Raw genomic sequence first — 19,831 nt, 5'->3', positions numbered from 1 at the left:
CCTATCTAATTGATGAAAATTTTAGCTAACCATTATATTGGCTCATGACTTGCTCCTATCCCCTTACTGAATCCACGAGGAAGAAAATCTTGGAGTTATCGTTCTAAAACTAGGTTGCAGAAGACTGATATGGTGAGACTCATAACTAATCTTGGTTACGGGGTTTAGTTTCTACTCAAGCAGATAGCAATGTTCCATCTTTATTTAAAATAGCAACACCTCAACTTTCCCTTCTCCTCCTTTTCTTGTGTACATGATAAAACAACAAAACCTTATCCCACTAGGTGGAGCCGGTTTCTTGTGTACATAAATATAATGAAAATATAAAGACTGAATTAACGTCTTACATAAGAGTATAAGACACCATCCAAACTAACAGCAAACTATTAGACATAATGAAGCATTTCAAAATTCAAAGCTTTGCTGGTCCCTTGGGGTGTTGTATGACTATGTAATTGTAGGCATCCAGGGTCAGAAAATCATCCAGTGTTGGAGCAGTGCACTGCCTTTTGAAGATCTTGCAAGCCTCCTTATACATTCCCTTCTTGAATTTATCTTTTCCCACCTCACTTTCATCCTAGCCATCTCTTCCTCAACCACTCGGCTGAAGAGCTCCTTGCTCACTCTTACTCCGAGTCCATCCCCATCCAACTCCACTCCATACTTGATCCACTGCCAGTTCTGCACCCTGCTAATCTCAGCAGTGGCAGCATCTTCCATGAGGTTGTAAAGAGGAACTGAACCAGATCCAGTGAGCCATGCCGCCACATACTGAATACCGACACGTGTATTCAAGCGGAGACCATCCATTGTACGTACACCTCTAGGTATTTGCAAGAGGTCTTCTTCAGTTATGCTTGCAGCATCATCGCGCTTCGCGTCCTTGATCTGATTAGGAGCATTGCCCATGTTGTTGTTAAAAACCTCCACACAGGCTGGTATCAGACCGGGGTGTGCTGCCCATGTTCCGTCGTGCCCTGCCTTTACTTCTCTTAGTTTGTCCTTCCTTACCAGTTCCAGTGCTGCCTCATTAGCAGCTGGATCATCTCTAATTGGAATTTGAGCTGCCTGGTAAAGAATATAAACTTAAGAAACATTTTCAACAAAAAACCACCTTCATGTATGGCTTGCCTCAATTTGGTTTAAACAGTTTCAGCTAAATTTTCAATCTAGCCTTGTGTTTGTTATCCTTAATGTTCAATTTGATACTAGTCAGTTAGCATCTAAATTATATAGTCCATATACCCTTCACTTAAAAGTTAGAACTACCACTAGAAATTAAGAATGCTGCATAGTAGTAAACTCTGGTCAGCTTCAAAATTTCATGTGAACTTAACATGTTATACTTTGATTTCAATTTGGTGCGCGAAATTGTGAACAATACTTTTCACAACTCTCATAATCCCCGGTCATGAACCCCAAAAACTTGGTAGTTCAATCCCATGGCATTACACAACTTCGCACAACTAACCAGCAAGTGCACTGGGTCGTCCAAGTAATACCTTACGTGAGTAAGGGTCGATCCCACGGAGATTGTTAGTATGAAGCAAGCTATGGTCATCTTGCAAATCTTAGTCAGGCAGACTCAAATGTATATGGTGATGAACGAAAATAACATAAAAGATAAAGATAGAGATACTTATGTATATCATTGGTAGGAACTTCAGATAAGCGCATGAAGATGCCTTCCCTTCCGTCTCTCTGCTTTCCTACTGTCTTCATCCAATCCTTCTTACTCCTTTCCATGGCAAGCTCGTGTAGGGTTTCACCGTTGTCAATGGCTACCTCCCATCCTCTCAGTGAAAGCGATTGTATATGCTCTGTCACGGCATAGCGGAATTCAGCTGTCGGTTCTCGGTCAGGCCGGAATAATATCCATCGATACTTTTGCGTCTGTCACTAACGCCCCGCCTGCTAGGAGTTTGAAGCACGTCACAGTCATTCAGTCATTGAATCCTACTCAGAATACCACAGACAAGGTTAGACCTTCCGGATTCTCTTGAATGCTGCCATCAGTTCTCGCCTATACCACGAAGACTCCGATTAAAGAATCCAAGAGATAAACACTAGAGCCTTGGTTGCTTGTAGAACAAGAGTGGTTGTCAGTCACCTTGTTCATAAGTGAGAATGATGATGAGTGTCACGGATCATCACATTCATCAAGTTGAAGAACAAGTGATATCTTGGAACAAGAACAAGCGGAATTGAATGGAAGAACAATAGTAATTGCATTAATACTCGAGGTACAGCAGAGCTCCACACCTTAATCTATGGTGTGTAGAAACTCCACCGTTGAAAATACATAAGCATAAGGTCTAGGCATGGCCGAATGGCCAGCCTCCCAATGATCTAAGATAGCATAAACACGAAGATAGCTACCCCGATATCTCAATACAATAGTAAAAGGTCCTACTTATAGAAAACTAGTAGCCTAGGGTGTACAGAGATGAGTAAATGACATAAAAATCCACTTCCGGGCCCACTTGGTGTGTGCTTGGGCTGAGCAATGAAGCAATTTCGTGTAGAGACTCTTCTTGGAGTTAAACGCCAGCTTTTATGCCAGTTTGGGCGTTTAACTCCCATTTAGGTGCCAGTTCCGGCGTTTAACGCTGGAATTTCTTGAGGTGACTTTGAACGCCGGTTTGGGCCATCAAATCTTGGGCAAAGTATGGACTATCATATATTGCTGGAAAGCCCAGGATGTCTACTTTCCAACGCCGTTGAGAGCGCGCCAATTGGGCTTCTGTAGCTCCAGAAAATCTACTTCGAGTGCAGGGAGGTCAGAATCCAACAGCATCTGCAGTCCTTTTTAGTCTCTGAATCAGATTTTTGCTCAGGTCCCTCAATTTCAGCCAGAAAATACCTGAAATCACAGAAAAACACACAAACTCATAGTAAAGTCCAGAAAAGTGAATTTTAACTAAAAACTAATAAAAATACTAAAAACTAACTAGATCATACCAAAACATACTAAAAACAATGCCAAAAAGTGTATAAATTATCCGCTCATCACAACACCAAACTTAAATTGTTGCTTGTCCTCAAGCAACTGAAAATCAAATAAGATAAAAAGAGAATATGCAATGAATCCCAAAAACATCTATGAAGATCAGTATTAATTAGATGAGCGGGGCTTTTAGCTTTTTGCCTCTGAACAGTTTTGGCATCTCACTCTATCCTTTGAAATTCAGAATGGTTGGCTTCTTTAGGAACTCAGAATCCAGATAGTGTCATTGATTCTCCTAGTTAAGTATAATGATTCTTGAACACAGCTACTTTATGAGTCTTGGCCGTGGCCCAAAGCACTCTGTCTTCCAGTATTACCACCGGATACATACATGCCATAGACACATAATTGGGTGAACCTTTTCAGATTGTGACTCAGCTTTGCTAAAGTCCCCAATTAGAGGTGTCCAGGGTTCTTAAGCACACTCTTTTTGCTTTGGATCACAACTTTATTCTTTCTTTTTCTTTCTTTTTTTTTTCTTTCTCTTTTTTTTCGGTTTTTTTTTTTGTATTCACTGCTTTTTCTTGCTTCAAGAATCATTTTCAATGATTTTTCAGATCCTCAGTAACATGTCTCCTTTTTCATCATTCTTTCAAGAGCCAACCTTCATGAACCACAAATTCAAGATACATATGCACTGTTTAAGCATACATTCAGAGAACAAGAGTATTGCCACCACATCAAAATAATTAAACTATTATAAAATTCAAAATTCATGCAATTCTTTCCTTTTTTCTCAATTAAGCACGTTTTTATTCAAGAAAGGTGATGGATTCATAGAACATTCATAACTTTAAGGCATAGACACTAAGACACTAATGATCACAAGACACAAACATGGATAAACATAAGCATATAATTCGAAAAACAGAAGAATAAAGAACAAGGAAATTAAAGAACGGGTCCACCTTAGTGATGGCGGCTCTTTCTTCCTCTTGAAGATCCTATGGAGTGCTTGAGCTCCTCAATGTCTCTTCCTTGTCTTTGTTGCTCCTCCCTCATGATTCTTTGGTCTTCTCTAATTTCATGAAGGATGATGGAGTGTTCTTGATGCTCCACCCTTAGTTGTCCCATGTTGGAACTCAATTCTCCTAGGGAGGTGTTCAGTTGCTCCCAATAGTTTTGTGGAGGAAAGTGCATCCCTTGAGGTATCTCAGGGATCTCATGATGAGAGGGGTCTCTTGTGTGCTCCATCCTTTTCTTGGTGATGGGCTTGTCCTCATCAATGGGGGTGTCTCCTTCTATGTCAACTCCAACTGAATAACAGAGGTGACAAATGAGATGAGGAAAGGCTAGCCTTGCCAAGGTGGAAGACTTGTCCGCCACCTTATAAAGCTCTTGGGCTATAACTTCATGAACTTCCACTTCTTCTCCAATCATGATGCTATGAATCATGATGGCCCGGTCTAGAGTAACTTCGGACCGGTTGCTAGTGGGAATGATTGAGCGTTGAATGAACTCCAACCATCCTCTAGCCATGGGTTTGAGGTCATGCCTTCTCAATTGAACCGGCTTGCCTCTTGAATCTCTCTTCCATTGTGCGCCCTCTTCACATATGACTGTGAGGACTTGGTCCAACCTTTGATCAAAGTTGACCCTTCTTGTGTAAGGATGTTCATCTCCTTGCATCATAGGCAAGTTGAACGCTACCCTCACACTTTCCGGACTGAAATCCAAGTATTTCCCCCGAACCATAGTAAGATAATTCTTTGGATTCGGGTTCACACTTTGATCATGGTTCTTGGTGATCCATGCATTGGCATAGAATTCTTGAACCATCAAGATTCCGACTTGTTGAATGGGGTTGGTAAGCACTTCCCAACCTCTTCTTCGGATCTCATGGCGGATCTCTGGATATTCACCCCTTTTGAGTGAAAAGGAGACCTCGGGGATCACCTTCTTCAAGGCCACAACTTCATAGAAGTGGTCTTGATGCACCCTTGAGATGAATCTATCCATCTCCCATGACTCGGAGGTGGAGGCTTTTGTCTTCCCTTTCCTCTTTCTAGAGGTTTCTCCGGCCTTGGATGCCATAAATGGTTATGGAAAAACAAAAAGCAATGCTTTTACCACACCAAACTTAAAATGTTTGCTCGTCCTCGAGCAAAAGAAGAAAGAAGAGAGTAGAAGAAGAAGAAACGATGGAGAAGGGGATGGCTTTGTATTCGGCCAAAGAAGGGGAGAAGTGGTGTTTAGGTTGTGTGAAAATGAAGGAATGAAGAAGGGTATTTATAGGAGAGAGGGGAGATGGAGTTCGGCCATTATGGGTGGGTTTGGGAGGGAAAGTGGTTTGAATTTGAAGGGTGAGGTTGGTGGGGTTTTGTGAAGGATGGGTGTGAGTGGTGAAGAGAAAGATGGGATATGATAGGTGAGGGGTTTTTGGGGAAGAGGTATTGAGGTGATTGGTGAAAGGGGGAAGAAGAGAGAGAGTGGTGGTGGGGTAGGTGGGGGTCCTGTGGGGTCCACAGATCCTGTGGTGTCAAGGAAATGTCATCCCTGCACCAAATGGCACCAAAATCCACGTTTTGAGCCATTTCTGGCGTTAAACGCCGGGCTGATGCCCATTCCTGGCGTTTAACGCCAGGTTCTTGCCCTTTTCTGGTGTTTAACGCCAGTCTGGTGCCCCTTTCTGGCGTTAAACGCCCAGAATAGTGCCAGACTGGGCGTTAAACGCCCAACTACTAGGCTTACTGGCGTTTGAACGCCAGCAACATCTTCCTCCAGGGTGTGCTATTTTTCTTCCTGTTTTTCATTTTGTTTTTGCTTTTTTCATTGATTTTGTGACTTCTCATGATCATCAACCTACAAAAAAGATAAAATAACAAAAGGAAATAGTTAATTATAAAACATTGGGTTGCCTCCCAACAAGCGCTTCTTTAATGTCATTAGCTTGACAGAGGACTCTCATGGAGCCTCACAGATATTCAGAGCAATGTGGGAACCTCCCAACACCAAACTTAGAGTTTGAATGTGGGGGTTCAACACCAAACTTAGAGTTTGGTTGTGGCCTCCCAACACCAAACTTAGAGTTTGACTGTGGGGGCTCTGTTTGGCTCTGTTTTGAGAGAAGCTCTTCATGCTTCTTCTCCATGGTGACAGAGGGATATCCTAGAGCCTCAAACACCAAGGATTTTTCATTCACTTGAATGATCAGTTCACCTTTATCAACATCAATCAGCCTTTGCTGTGGCTAGGAAGGGTCTGCCAAGGATGATGGATTCATCCATGCACTTCCCAGTCTCTAGGACTATGAAATCAGTAGGGATGTAATGGTCTTCAACTTTTACCAGAACATCCTCTACAAGTCCATGAGCTTGTTTTCTTGAGTTGTCTGCCATCTCTAGTGAGATTTTTGCAGCTTGCACCTCAAAGATCCCTAGCTTCTCCATTACAGAGAGAGGCATGAGGTTTACACTTGACCCTAAGTCACACAGGGCCTTCTTGAAGGTCATGGTGCCTATGGTACAAGGTATGGAAAACTTCCCAGGATCTTGTCTCTTTTGAGGTAATTTCTGCCTAGACAAATCATCCAGTTCTTTGGTGAGCAAAGGAGGTTCATCCTCCCAAGTCTCATTTCCAAATAACTTGTCATTTAGCTTCATGATTGCTCCAAGGTATTTAGCAACTTGCTCTTCAGTGACATATTCATCCTCTTCAGAGGATGAATACTCATCAGAGCTCATGAAAGGCAGAAGTAAGTCCAATGGAATCTCTATGGTCTCATTTTGAGCCTCAGATTTCCATGGTTCCTCATTGGGGAACTCAGAGGAGGTTGGTGCACGCCCATTGAGGTCTTCCTCAGTGGCGTCCACCTCCTCTCTTTCCTCTCCATATTCGGCCATGGTTATGGCTTTGCACTCTCCTTTTGGATTTTCTTCTGTATTACTTGGGAGAGTACTAGGAGGGAGTTCAGTAACTTTCTTGCTCAGCTGTCCCACTTGTGCCTCCAAATTCCTAATGGAGGACCTTGTTTCAGTCATGAAACTTTGAGTGGTTTTGATTAGATCAGAGACCATTGTTGCTAAGTCAGAAGTATTCTGCTTAGAACTCTCTGTCTGTTGCTGAGAAGATGATGGAAAAGGCTTGCCATTGCTAAACCTGTTTCTTCCACCATTATTGTTATTGAAACCTTGTTGAGGTCTCTCTTGATTCTTCCATGAGAAATTTGGGTGATTTCTCCATGAAGAATTATAGGTGTTTCCATAGGGTTCTCCTAGGTAATTCACCTCTTCCATTGAAGGGTTCTCAGGATCATAGGCTTCTTCTTCAGATGAAGCATCCTTAGTACTGCTTGGTGCATTTTGCATTCCAGACAGACTCTGAGAAATCAGATTGACTTGTTGAGTCAATATCTTATTCTGAGCCAGAATGGCATTCAGAGCATCAATCTCGAGAACTCCTTTCTTCTGACTAGTCCCATTATTCACAGGATTCCTTTCAGAAGTGTACATGAATTGGTTATTTGCAACCATTTCAATGAGCTCTTGAGCCTCTGTAGGCGTCTTCTTCAGATGAAGAGATCCTCCAGCAGAGCTATCCAAAGACATCTTGGATAGTTCAGAGAGACCATCATAGAAAATACCTATGATGCTCCATTCAGAAAGCATGTCTGAGGGACATTTTCTGATTAATTGTTTGTATCTTTCCCAAGCTTCATAGAGGGATTCTCCATCCTTCTGTCTGAAGGTTTGGACTTTCACTCTAAGCTTACTCCATTTTTGAGGTGGAAAGAACTTTGCCAAGAAGGCATTGACTAGCTTTTCCCAAGAGTCCAGGCTATCTTTAGGTTGTGAGTCCAACCATATTCTAGCTCTGTCTCTTACAGCAAAAGGGAATAGCATCAGTCTGTAGACCTCAGGGTCAACCCCATTAGTCTTGACTGTGTCACAGATTTGCAAGAACTCAACTAAAAACTGATGAGGATCTTCCATTGGAAGTCCATGGAATTTGCAATTCTGTTGCATTAGAGAAACTAATTGAGGCTTAAGCTCAAAGTTGTTTGCTCCAATGGCAGGGATAGAGATGCTTCTCCCATAGAAGTTGGGAGTAGGTGCAGTAAAGTCACCCAGCACCTTCCTTGCATTGTTCGCATTGTTATTGTTTTCGGCTGCCATGTGTTCTTCTTCTTTGAAGAATTTGGTCAGGTCCTCTAAAGAGAGTTGTGCTTTGGCTTCTCTTAGCTTTCTCTTCAAGGTTCTTTCAGGTTCAGGATCAGGCTCAACAAGAATGCTTTTGTCTTTGCTCCTGCTCATAAGAAAGAGAAGGGAACAAGAAAATGTGGAATCCTCTATGTCACAGTATAGAGATTCCTTGAGGTGTCAGAGGAACAAAAAAAATAGAAGAAAGAAGGTAGAAGAATTCGAACTTGATTAGATAGAGTTCGAATTGTGCATTAAGAAGGAGTAGTACTCCAAAAATAGAAGGATGTGAGAAGGAGGGAAGAGAATTTTCGAAAATTAATTAGAAAGATGTCAAAAACATTTTTTAAAAATTGATTGATAATTTTCAAAAATTGAAAGTGGAAAAGAAATCAAGTGATTTTTGAAAAAATTTTGAAATTAGAAGTTAAAAAGATTTGATTGAAAACTATTTTGAAAAAGATGTGATTAAAAAGATTTGATTGAAAAGTTATGGTTTTAAAAATATGTGATTGAGAAGATATGATTTGAAAAACAATTTTAAAAAGATTTGATTTTAAAAATTAATGACTTGCCTAACAAGAAAAGATATGATTCAAACATTAAACCTTTCTCAACAGAAAAGGCAACATACTTGAAATGTTCAATCAAATCATTAATTGTTAGTAAGTATCTTTGAAAAAGGAAAGAAATTGATTTTGAAAACATTTGATTGAAAAGATATGATTTGAAAAAGATTTGATTTTGAAAAACTTTGAAAACTTGAAAAAAATTGATTTGAAAACAAAATCTTCCCCCTTTGCCATCCTGGCGTTAAACGCCCAGAATGGCCTCCATTCTGGCGTTTAACGCCCAAAATGCTACCTCTTTGGGCGTTAAACGCCCAACCAGGTACCCTGGCTGGCGTTTAAACGCCAGTCTGTCTTCTTCACTGGGCGTTTTGAACGCCCAGCTTTTTCTGTATAATTCCTCTGCAGCATGTTCTGAATCTTCAATTCTTTGTATTATTGACTTGAAAAGACACAAATAAAAAATATTTTTGGATTTTTTTAATAATCAAAATGCAACAAGAATGAAATAACAATGCATGCAAGACACCAAACTTAGCAGTTTGTATACTACTGACACTATATGAGACACATAAACACTCAAGCCAAAAGAATTCAAAGATCAGAGTAAGAAATCATCAAGAATTATTTGAAGATCCTTAAGATACATGAATGTATGCAATTGACACCAAACTTAAGATGAGACTAGTGTCTCAACAAGGAACATAACATACTTTTTTGGTTTTTATGAAATTTTTTGATTTTTTTTGTGTTTTTCGAAAATTAAGTGGAGAAAGATATCAAAATTCTTAATGAGAATTCCAGGAATCAGTGCAATGTTAGTCTAAGACTCCGGTCCAGGAATTAGACATGGCTTCACAGCCAGCCAAGCTTTCAAAGAAAGCTTCGGTCCAAAATACTAGACATGGCCAAAGGCCAGCCAAGCCTTAGCAGATCACTGCTCCAAAAGCAAGATTGATAAAAATCAACAAGCTCTTGTGATGATAAGTTGAAACCTCGGTCCAATGAAATTAGACATGGCTTCTCAGCCAGCCAGATGTCAACAAATCATCATGAAACTCTAGAATTCATCTTCAAGAATTTCGAAAAAAAAATACCTAATCTAAGCAACAAGATGAACCGTCAGTTGTCCAAACTGAACAATCCCCGGCAACGGCGCCAAAAACTTGGTGCGCGAAATTGTGAACAATACTTTTCACAACTCTCATAATCCCCGGTCATGAACCCCAAAAACTTGGTAGTTCAATCCCATGGCATTACACAACTTCGCACAACTAACCAGCAAGTGCACTGGGTCGTCCAAGTAATACCTTACGTGAGTAAGGGTCGATCCCACAGAGATTGTTAGTATGAAGCAAGCTATGGTCATCTTGCAAATCTTAGTCAGGCAGACTCAAATGTATATGGTGATGAACGAAAATAACATAAAAGATAAAGATAGAGATACTTATGTATATCATTGGTAGGAACTTCAGATAAGCGCATGAAGATGCCTTCCCTTCCGTCTCTCTGCTTTCCTACTGTCTTCATCCAATCCTTCTTACTCCTTTCCATGGCAAGCTCGTGTAGGGTTTCACCGTTGTCAATGGCTACCTCCCATCCTCTCAGTGAAAGCGATTGCATATGCTCTGTCACGGCATAGCGGAATTCAGCTGTCGGTTCTCGGTCAGGCCGGAATAATATCCATCGATACTTTTGCGTCTGTCACTAACGCCCCGCCTGCTAGGAGTTTGAAGCACGTCACAGTCATTCAGTCATTGAATCCTACTCAGAATACCACAGACAAGGTTAGACCTTCCGGATTCTCTTGAATGCTGCCATCAGTTCTCGCCTATACCACGAAGACTCCGATTAAAGAATCCAAGAGATAAACACTAGAGCCTTGGTTGCTTGTAGAACAAGAGTGGTTGTCAGTCACCTTGTTCATAAGTGAGAATGATGATGAGTGTCACGGATCATCACATTCATCAAGTTGAAGAACAAGTGATATCTTGGAACAAGAACAAGCGGAATTGAATGGAAGAACAATAGTAATTGCATTAATACTCGAGGTACAGCAGAGCTCCACACCTTAATCTATGGTGTGTAGAAACTCCACCGTTGAAAATACATAAGCATAAGGTCTAGGCATGGCCGAATGGCCAGCCTCCCAATGATCTAAGATAGCATAAAACACGAAGATAGCTACCCCGATATCTCAATACAATAGTAAAAGGTCCTACTTATAGAAAACTAGTAGCCTAGGGTGTACAGAGATGAGTAAATGACATAAAAATCCACTTCCGGGCCCACTTGGTGTGTGCTTGGGCTGAGCAATGAAGCAATTTCGTGTAGAGACTCTTCTTGGAGTTAAACGCCAGCTTTTATGCCAGTTTGGGCGTTTAACTCCCATTTAGGTGCCAGTTCCGGCGTTTAACGCTGGAATTTCTTGAGGTGACTTTGAACGCCGGTTTGGGCCATCAAATCTTGGGCAAAGTATAGACTATCATATATTGCTGGAAAGCCCAGGATGTCTACTTTCCAACGCCGTTGAGAGCGCGCCAATTGGGCTTCTGTAGCTCCAGAAATCTACTTCGAGTGCAGGGAGGTCAGAATCCAACAGCATCTGCAGTCCTTTTTAGTCTCTGAATCAGATTTTTGCTCAGGTCCCTCAATTTCAGCCAGAAAATACCTGAAATCACAGAAAAACACACAAACTCATAGTAAAGTCCAGAAAAGTGAATTTTAACTAAAAACTAATAAAAATATACTAAAAACTAACTAGATCATACCAAAAACATACTAAAAACAATGCCAAAAAGTGTATAAATTATCCGCTCATCACAACACCAAACTTAAATTGTTGCTTGTCCTCAAGCAACTGAAAATCAAATAAGATAAAAAGAAGAGAATATGCAATGAATCCCAAAAACATCTATGAAGATCAGTATTAATTAGATGAGCGGGGCTTTTAGCTTTTTGCCTCTGAACAGTTTTGGCATCTCACTCTATCCTTTGAAATTCAGAATGGTTGGCTTCTTTAGGAACTCAGAATCCAGATAGTGTCATTGATTCTCCTAGTTAAGTATAATGATTCTTGAACACAGCTACTTTATGAGTCTTGGCCGTGGCCCAAAGCACTCTGTCTTCCAGTATTACCACCGGATACATACATGCCATAGACACATAATTGGGTGAACCTTTTCAGATTGTGACTCAGCTTTGCTAAAGTCCCCAATTAGAGGTGTCCAGGGTTCTTAAGCACACTCTTTTTGCTTTGGATCACAACTTTATTCTTTCTTTTTCTTTCTTTTTTTTTTCTTTCTCTTTTTTTTCGGTTTTTTTTTTGTATTCACTGCTTTTTCTTGCTTCAAGAATCATTTTCAATGATTTTTCAGATCCTCAGTAACATGTCTCCTTTTCATCATTCTTTCAAGAGCCAACCTTCATGAACCACAAATTCAAGATACATATGCACTGTTTAAGCATACATTCAGAGAACAGAGTATTGCCACCACATCAAAATAATTAAACTATTATAAAATTCAAAATTCATGCAATTCTTTCCTTTTTTCTCAATTAAGCACGTTTTTATTCAAGAAAGGTGATGGATTCATAGAACATTCATAACTTTAAGGCATAGACACTAAGACACTAATGATCACAAGACACAAACATGGATAAACATAAGCATATAATTCGAAAAAGAAGAATAAAGAACAAGGAAATTAAAGAACGGGTCCACCTTAGTGATGGCGGCTCTTTCTTCCTCTTGAAGATCCTATGGAGTGCTTGAGCTCCTCAATGTCTCTTCCTTGTCTTTGTTGCTCCTCCCTCATGATTCTTTGGTCTTCTCTAATTTCATGAAGGATGATGGAGTGTTCTTGATGCTCCACCCTTAGTTGTCCCATGTTGGAACTCAATTCTCCTAGGGAGGTGTTCAGTTGCTCCCAATAGTTTTGTGGAGGAAAGTGCATCCCTTGAGGTATCTCAGGGATCTCATGATGAGAGGGTCTCTTGTGTGCTCCATCCTTTTCTTGGTGATGGGCTTGTCCTCATCAATGGGGGTGTCTCCTTCTATGTCAACTCCAACTGAATAACAGAGGTGACAAATGAGATGAGGAAAGGCTAGCCTTGCCAAGGTGGAAGACTTGTCCGCCACCTTATAAAGCTCTTGGGCTATAACTTCATGAACTTCCACTTCTTCTCCAATCATGATGCTATGAATCATGATGGCCCGGTCTAGAGTAACTTCGGACCGGTTGCTAGTGGGAATGATTGAGCGTTGAATGAACTCCAACCATCCTCTAGCCATGGGTTTGAGGTCATGCCTTCTCAATTGAACCGGCTTGCCTCTTGAATCTCTCTTCCATTGTGCGCCCTCTTCACATATGACTGTGAGGACTTGGTCCAACCTTTGATCAAAGTTGACCCTTCTTGTGTAAGGATGTTCATCTCCTTGCATCATAGGCAAGTTGAACGCTACCCTCACACTTTCCGGACTGAAATCCAAGTATTTCCCCCGAACTATAGTAAGATAATTCTTTGGATTCGGGTTCACACTTTGATCATGGTTCTTGGTGATCCATGCATTGGCATAAAATTCTTGAACCATCAAGATTCCGACTTGTTGAATGGGGTTGGTAAGCACTTCCCAACCTCTTCTTCGGATCTCATGGCGGATCTCTGGATATTCACCCCTTTTGAGTGAAAAGGGGACCTCGGGATCACCTTCTTCAAGGCCACAACTTCATAGAAGTGGTCTTGATGCACCCTTGAGATGAATCTATCCATCTCCCATGACTCGGAGGTGGAGGCTTTTGTCTTCCCTTTCCTCTTTCTAGAGGTTTCTCCGGCCTTGGATGCCATAAATGGTTATGGAAAAACAAAAAGCAATGCTTTTACCACACCAAACTTAAATGTTTGCTCTTCCTCGAAAAAGAAGAAAGCTCTTCCTCGAGCAAAAGAAGAAGAAGAGAGTAGAAGGGGAGGCTTTGTATTCGGCCAAAGAAGGGGAGAAGTGGTGTTTAGGTTGTGTGAAAATGAAGGAATGAAGAAGGGTATTTATAGGAGAGAGGGGAGATGGAGTTCGGCCATTATGGGTGGGTTTGGGAGGGAAAGTGGTTTGAATTTGAAGGGTGAGGTTGGTGGGTTTTGTGAAGGATGGGTGTGAGTGGTGAAGAGAAAGATGGGATATAATAGGTGAGGGGTTTTTGGGGAAGAGGTATTGAGGTGATTGGTGAAAGGGGGAAGAAGAGAGAGAGTGGTGGTGGGATAGGTGGGGGTCCTGTGGGGTCCACAGATCCTGTGGTGTCAAGGAAATGTCATCCCTGCACCAAATGGCACCAAAATCCACGTTTTGAGCCATTTCTGGCGTTAAACGCCGGGCTGATGCCCATTCCTGGCGTTTAACGCCAGGTTCTTGCCCTTTTTTGGTGTTTAACGCCAGTCTGGTGCCCCTTTCTGGCGTTAAACGCCCAGAATGGTGCCAGACTGGGCGTTAAACGCCCAACTGCTAGGCTTACTGGCGTTTGAACGCCAGCAACATCTTCCTCCAGGGTGTGCTGTTTTTCTTCCTGTTTTTCATTTTGTTTTTGCTTTTTTCATTGATTTTGTGACTTCTCATGATCATCAACCTACAAAAAAGATAAAATAACAAAAGGAAATAGTTAATTATAAAACATTGGGTTGCCTCCCAACAAGCGCTTCTTTAATGTCATTAGCTTGACAGAGGACTCTCATGGAGCCTCACAGATATTCAGAGCAATGTGGGAACCTCCCAACACCAAACTTAGAGTTTGAATGTGGGGGTTCAACACCAAACTTAGAGTTTGGTTGTGGCCTCCCAACACCAAACTTAGAGTTTGACTGTGGGGGCTCTGTTTGGCTCTGTTTTGAGAGAAGCTCTTCATGCTTCTTCTCCATGGTGACAGAGGGATATCCTAGAGCCTCAAACACCAAGGATTTTTCATTCACTTGAATGATCAGTTCACCTTTATCAACATCAATCACAGCCTTTGCTGTGGCTAGGAAGGGTCTGCCAAGGATGATGGATTCATCCATGCACTTCCCAGTCTCTAGGACTATGAAATCAGTAGGGATGTAATAGTCTTCAACTTTTACCAGAACCTCTACAAGTCTCATACAAGTCCATGAGCTTGTTTTCTTGAGTTGTCTGCCATCTCTAGTGAGATTTTTGCAGCTTGCACCTCAAAGATCCCTAGCTTCTCCATTACAGAGAGAGGCATGAGGTTTACACTTGACCCTAAGTCACACAGGGCCTTCTTGAAGGTCATGGTGCCTATGGTACAAGGTATGGAAAACTTCCCAGGATCTTGTCTCTTTTGAGGTAATTTCTGCCTAGACAAGTCATCCAGTTCTTTGGTGAGCAAAGGAGGTTCATCCTCCCAAGTCTCATTTCCAAATAACTTGTCATTTAGCTTCATGATTGCTCCAAGGTATTTAGCAACTTGCTCTTCAGTGACATATTCATCCTCTTCAGAGGATGAATACTCATCAGAGCTCATGAAAGGCAGAAGTAAGTCCAATGGAATCTCTATGGTCTCATTTTGAGCCTCAGATTTCCATGGTTCCTCATTGGGGAACTCAGAGGAGGTTGGTGCACGCCCATTGAGGTCTTCCTCAGTGGCGTCCACCTCCTCTCTTTCCTCTCCATATTCGGCCATGGTTATGGCTTTGCACTCTCCTTTTGGATTTTCTTCTGTATTACTTGGGAGAGTACTAGGAGGGAGTTCAGTAACTTTCTTGCTCAGCTGTCCCACTTGTGCCTCCAAATTCCTAATGGAGGACCTTGTTTCAGTCATGAAACTTTGAGTGGTTTTGATTAGATCAGAGACCATTGTTGCTAAGTCAGAGGTATTCTGCTTAGAACTCTCTGTCTGTTGCTGAGAAGATGATGGAAAAGGCTTGCCATTGCTAAACCTGTTTCTTCCACCATTATTGTTATTGAAACCTTGTTGAGGTCTCTCTTGATTCTTCCATGAGAAATTTGGGTGATTTCTCCATGAAGAATTATAGGTGTTTCCATAGGGTTGAGAAATTTTTATTCCTTCATTTTTTCTACAAATTCATGCAAACATACAATGCAAAAGTATGTATGGAGTGACATTATAGAAAAAGAGTGACATTACCATTTTCTCCCAAATTTATCACATATACATACCATGCCTCCCATAGCATGCACGCCATGCCTATGACACGTCCAGATGAGAAGGTCAGAGTAGCTCTTCATGAAGTGCTGAGTCATGCCAACAAGAACCCTGTCCGGGAGTAGCCGATCCGGGTGAGCTTGGAAGGTCTTGACATAACTGAAAATGTAATCCCAACGGCCACAGTTGAGACCAACGGAGTGGTCCCTCAGCTCATGCAGAATTTCGTTCATTTGAAACACAGCAGGAAGTGTTTCAATCAGAACAGTGGCCCGTATGCTTCCCCTTTCTATGCCTGCCATCTTCTCTGCCCTCTCAAACACATTATTCCATATCTTAGCTTCCCTGTCAATCACAAATTACTTGTTTGATTGTATTCTATATAAACTTCTAAACATAAAATCTCTAGCTTTCAGCTAGAGCTAGCTTTGTTCTTTACCTTGAGTGCTCCATTTTTGGAAGATAGAAGAAAGGGCCAAAGCCTGCACCCTGAGTCTGGCGGAACGGTGCATGATTGTGGTAGAAGTAGAGGCCGAAATCAACAAGGCAACCGGTTGCTGGTTCACCATCAATGAAAATATGGGCCTCGGGTAGGTGCCAACATCTTGGTCTGACAAAAAGCTTAGGTGTCTGATCGTTGAGCTTGTAAACCTTGTTCCTGGCTTTGTCGTTGAAGGTTATAGTCCCAGCCACTGCATCCTTCAAGTTCACTTGACCCCTCATAAGATTCTCCCAGCTTGGTGAGAGTGCATCTTCAAAATCAGCCTACAAATCGAAATTTTAACAAACAGTAACTTTTCATTGTTTTGGTTCCAAATCTGAAATGTTATTTGAACATCACCCCAACATAAACACAATCTCTTATGAGAAAGTCTAGGGACGAGCACATTTATTAAAATTTAATCATTATTTAATAAAAAAAAATAAATAATTTTATATTATTATATAAATTTTCACACTATTAAAAATACTAATAATGATTAATTGATAATTACAAATCACAAAAGTTGTTAGTTTCTATCACTTCACATCTCTTATAAGATAGGAATATCTCCTCTTAATCATTATCCTGGCCCATCTTCATAACTCCTAAAATATCTAAAAATCAAGTGTACTGGTAAAAAAAAAATTCTTTTTTGTAAGAGCATGCGTGGAGTGACGATTATACAATTTACGTATAGTATAGTGTTTTTTTTTTTTTAAAGGAAGTACTAAATAAATGTTTGATATATTGATTTTGGATCAAACTCCTCAAAGGGAGAGAATTAATAAAATAATAAAGTGAAATATTAATCAGTTTTAAATTAAGATAATAGAGTTTACATGATAAGAATTACAAATTCAATGATGATTATTGATTTATCTCTCATTTTATCATTTAATTAATTTCTTCACTAATTCATTCATTTTAGATATACAATATTGTTGACTTATCCATTATCTTTCAATGAATAGAATATAGACTCTACTGAAATCCAATCCAATAGTAAATAATGAATGAGTCGATACATTTTATTCCATGTAAAATGGATACCCCATCGTAAAACACTGCAAATGCGCATAAAGATGTGTTGGTAATTAGTACTAACCATAAAGACTTTAGCTCCAGAGTTGAGAGCATTAATAACCATCTTCCTCTCCACAGGTCCTGTGATCTCTACCTTCCTATCAGCCACAGCCGGTGGAACCGGTGCACACACCCACTCCCCTTCCCTTATGTACCTCGTCGCCGGATCGAACCCCAGCAGAGCCCCTTCATTGTACCTCATCTTTGCCTCTTTTCTGCACTCCAGAGCATACTTTATATGGCTCCTGAACTCACGTTGCAACTCAGCAACAAACTTCAGAGCATCCTTTGTGAGGATTTTTGCAAACTCCTCATCATATCTTCCCCGAATGTCCACTCCTTCTGGAACATCATAGGACGGATCAATCTTTTTCACTCCTTGTTTGGGATATCCATAGGTTCCAGTATCCATCCCTTTCCTTTTTTTTGTTTTATTAACCTTTGTTTCCCCTTCTACGTGTCTATAGTAATAGTATTGGTTCTTGTATGAAAATATGGAATGTGTCTTGAGGGGAAGGGCTAGTTAGAATTTATAGAGCCAATAGAGAAACGGGAGCAAGTTGGATAGGTAATGTTACGAAAACAATCAGAGTCATCATACAAACCGATACAAAATAGGAAATGAATTATCTCAAATCTTTTAGTTCTACAAGACAAATGTCACCCACATCATCAATGGCGTAACCTATCACACTTCTCAATGAGGGCACAAAATTCAACAACACCACACTCTTATCCCATGATAGACTTCATCCCTTGAGCAAATATAGTCATGCAATCTCTTCAGATACCCCATGCTGATAATTAGCTTTGTACCAATATATATTTGAATGATTTATTTTTTATTTATTTATTTTAATAGAATGTGTTGTTTGTATTTGTATACATTTTTTTGTTTTTGATATTGAAATGGTAATGAAATTTTTTTAAAATGTAAATTATTGGAGTGTCATTTTTAAATATAGAACCGTATAATTAAAAATGTAGAAATTGAATCGTCTGATTTGTTTGATAAAATTGTGAAAAAATAGGAAAAGAAAAGATGCAAACTTTTATTGATTGTTGATAAATTTGAATTGAATTGAAGTGTAGTGTTGTAAACTACGAAGGTAAAACTAAATATATATAAAGCATTGTCCTATGAAAGATAAAAGTAAAGATAAGATAAAAAGAGAAGATAACATAAAGATAATATAAGATAAAATAATAAAAACTAAAATTAGAACTGAATTTATGTATTCTGTTGGGCCGAATTTGTGGACCACAAGACTTCTTTATTGTTGTCATGGGCTAGTATAGAAGAGTAGTTTAATATTATTAAAAGTACAGAAATTTAGACTGTCTAATTTGATTGGTATAAGTACAAAAATTGGACCGTCTAATTTGTGTTAAAAAAATTTTAAAAATTGAGGTATAGAAATTAGACGGTCCGATTTGTATATTCCAAATTTTTTAATTTTTTAAACACAAATTAAACGGTCCAATTTGTATATTTTTTAAACGGTCTAATTTGTATATTTTTTACAATTTTAAAAATATTAAAAATTACTATATTAAGACATATTATTTATATTATTTTATATCTAAATTTTTTAGTCTATTTGTATATTTTATAAAAAAATATTTTTATTAATATTTGATTTAATGAACTTGATAAATAAGGCGATTATTATTTTTTAATATTTGATTTAATGGTGAAAATAATATTTAAATAATGAATAAAAATTATACCAAAATTTGACAGAATGAATATCAACCTGATGTATATCAAAATTTGTGTCTTCTAAAAGCATTACTATTTCCTATATTTATGTAGGAGTAATATTATGTATTTAAATTTTTTTTATGAACTAAATTTAACTAAATTAAATACTAAGTTTTGAAATAATATTAATCATAATTAATTTTTATTATATTAAATTAATTTAATTAAATTTAATAAATAAAAAGATTTAGGTATATAGTATTATTTTGTACGAGTATTAGTTTAAAAAAAATAGAAAGCTATAAACTTTATTAGAATATAGTCGTTAGAATAATATGAAATATTCATTGATTATTTGACAATTTATTTATCCAATAATCAGCAACAAGTTCTATTAGTAGTATTTTTAAAAAAAATACTAAAGACTAATATTTTAATAAAAAATAAAAATTAACTAAATATTATCTCAATGCAATATAAATTTAAAAAAATATTAATCACTTAATTTGTTCGTTGTTTTGTAGGAATTAAATCTTTTTAATTTTTTTATTTGAGAAGATAAAATATGATTATTTTATAAATTTTTATCTAAATAAAATAAATTAATTATTTACTCAAATAATCGATTATATAATTTTACTGTTTTAAATATTAGTTATAAGTTCGCTGGCACAAAAAATAAAAACGGAATTTATAA

The 19,831-nt window shown here is 39.0% G+C and overlaps 1 non-coding gene and 1 pseudogene across 1 annotated transcript; one reads left to right on the top strand and one right to left on the bottom strand.

Moving 5' to 3' along the window:
- Nucleotides 1-193: 193 nt before the first annotated feature.
- Nucleotides 194-18,054, bottom strand: LOC130957937 (malate synthase, glyoxysomal-like; annotated as a pseudogene).
- On the top strand, nt 7,609-7,716 carry LOC130958833 (small nucleolar RNA R71). The gene has a single exon (XR_009077936.1). It is a non-coding gene; the product is annotated as a small nucleolar RNA R71 (small nucleolar RNA).
- Nucleotides 18,055-19,831: the final 1,777 nt, after the last annotated feature.

The sequence above is a fragment of the Arachis stenosperma genome, chromosome 10, assembly GCF_014773155.1.
Source record: "Arachis stenosperma cultivar V10309 chromosome 10, arast.V10309.gnm1.PFL2, whole genome shotgun sequence".
Classification (NCBI taxonomy): Eukaryota; Viridiplantae; Streptophyta; class Magnoliopsida; order Fabales; family Fabaceae; genus Arachis; species Arachis stenosperma.
Note: the sequence above shows the minus strand (reverse complement) of the source record. Positions and strands in the feature narration are given on the sequence as shown.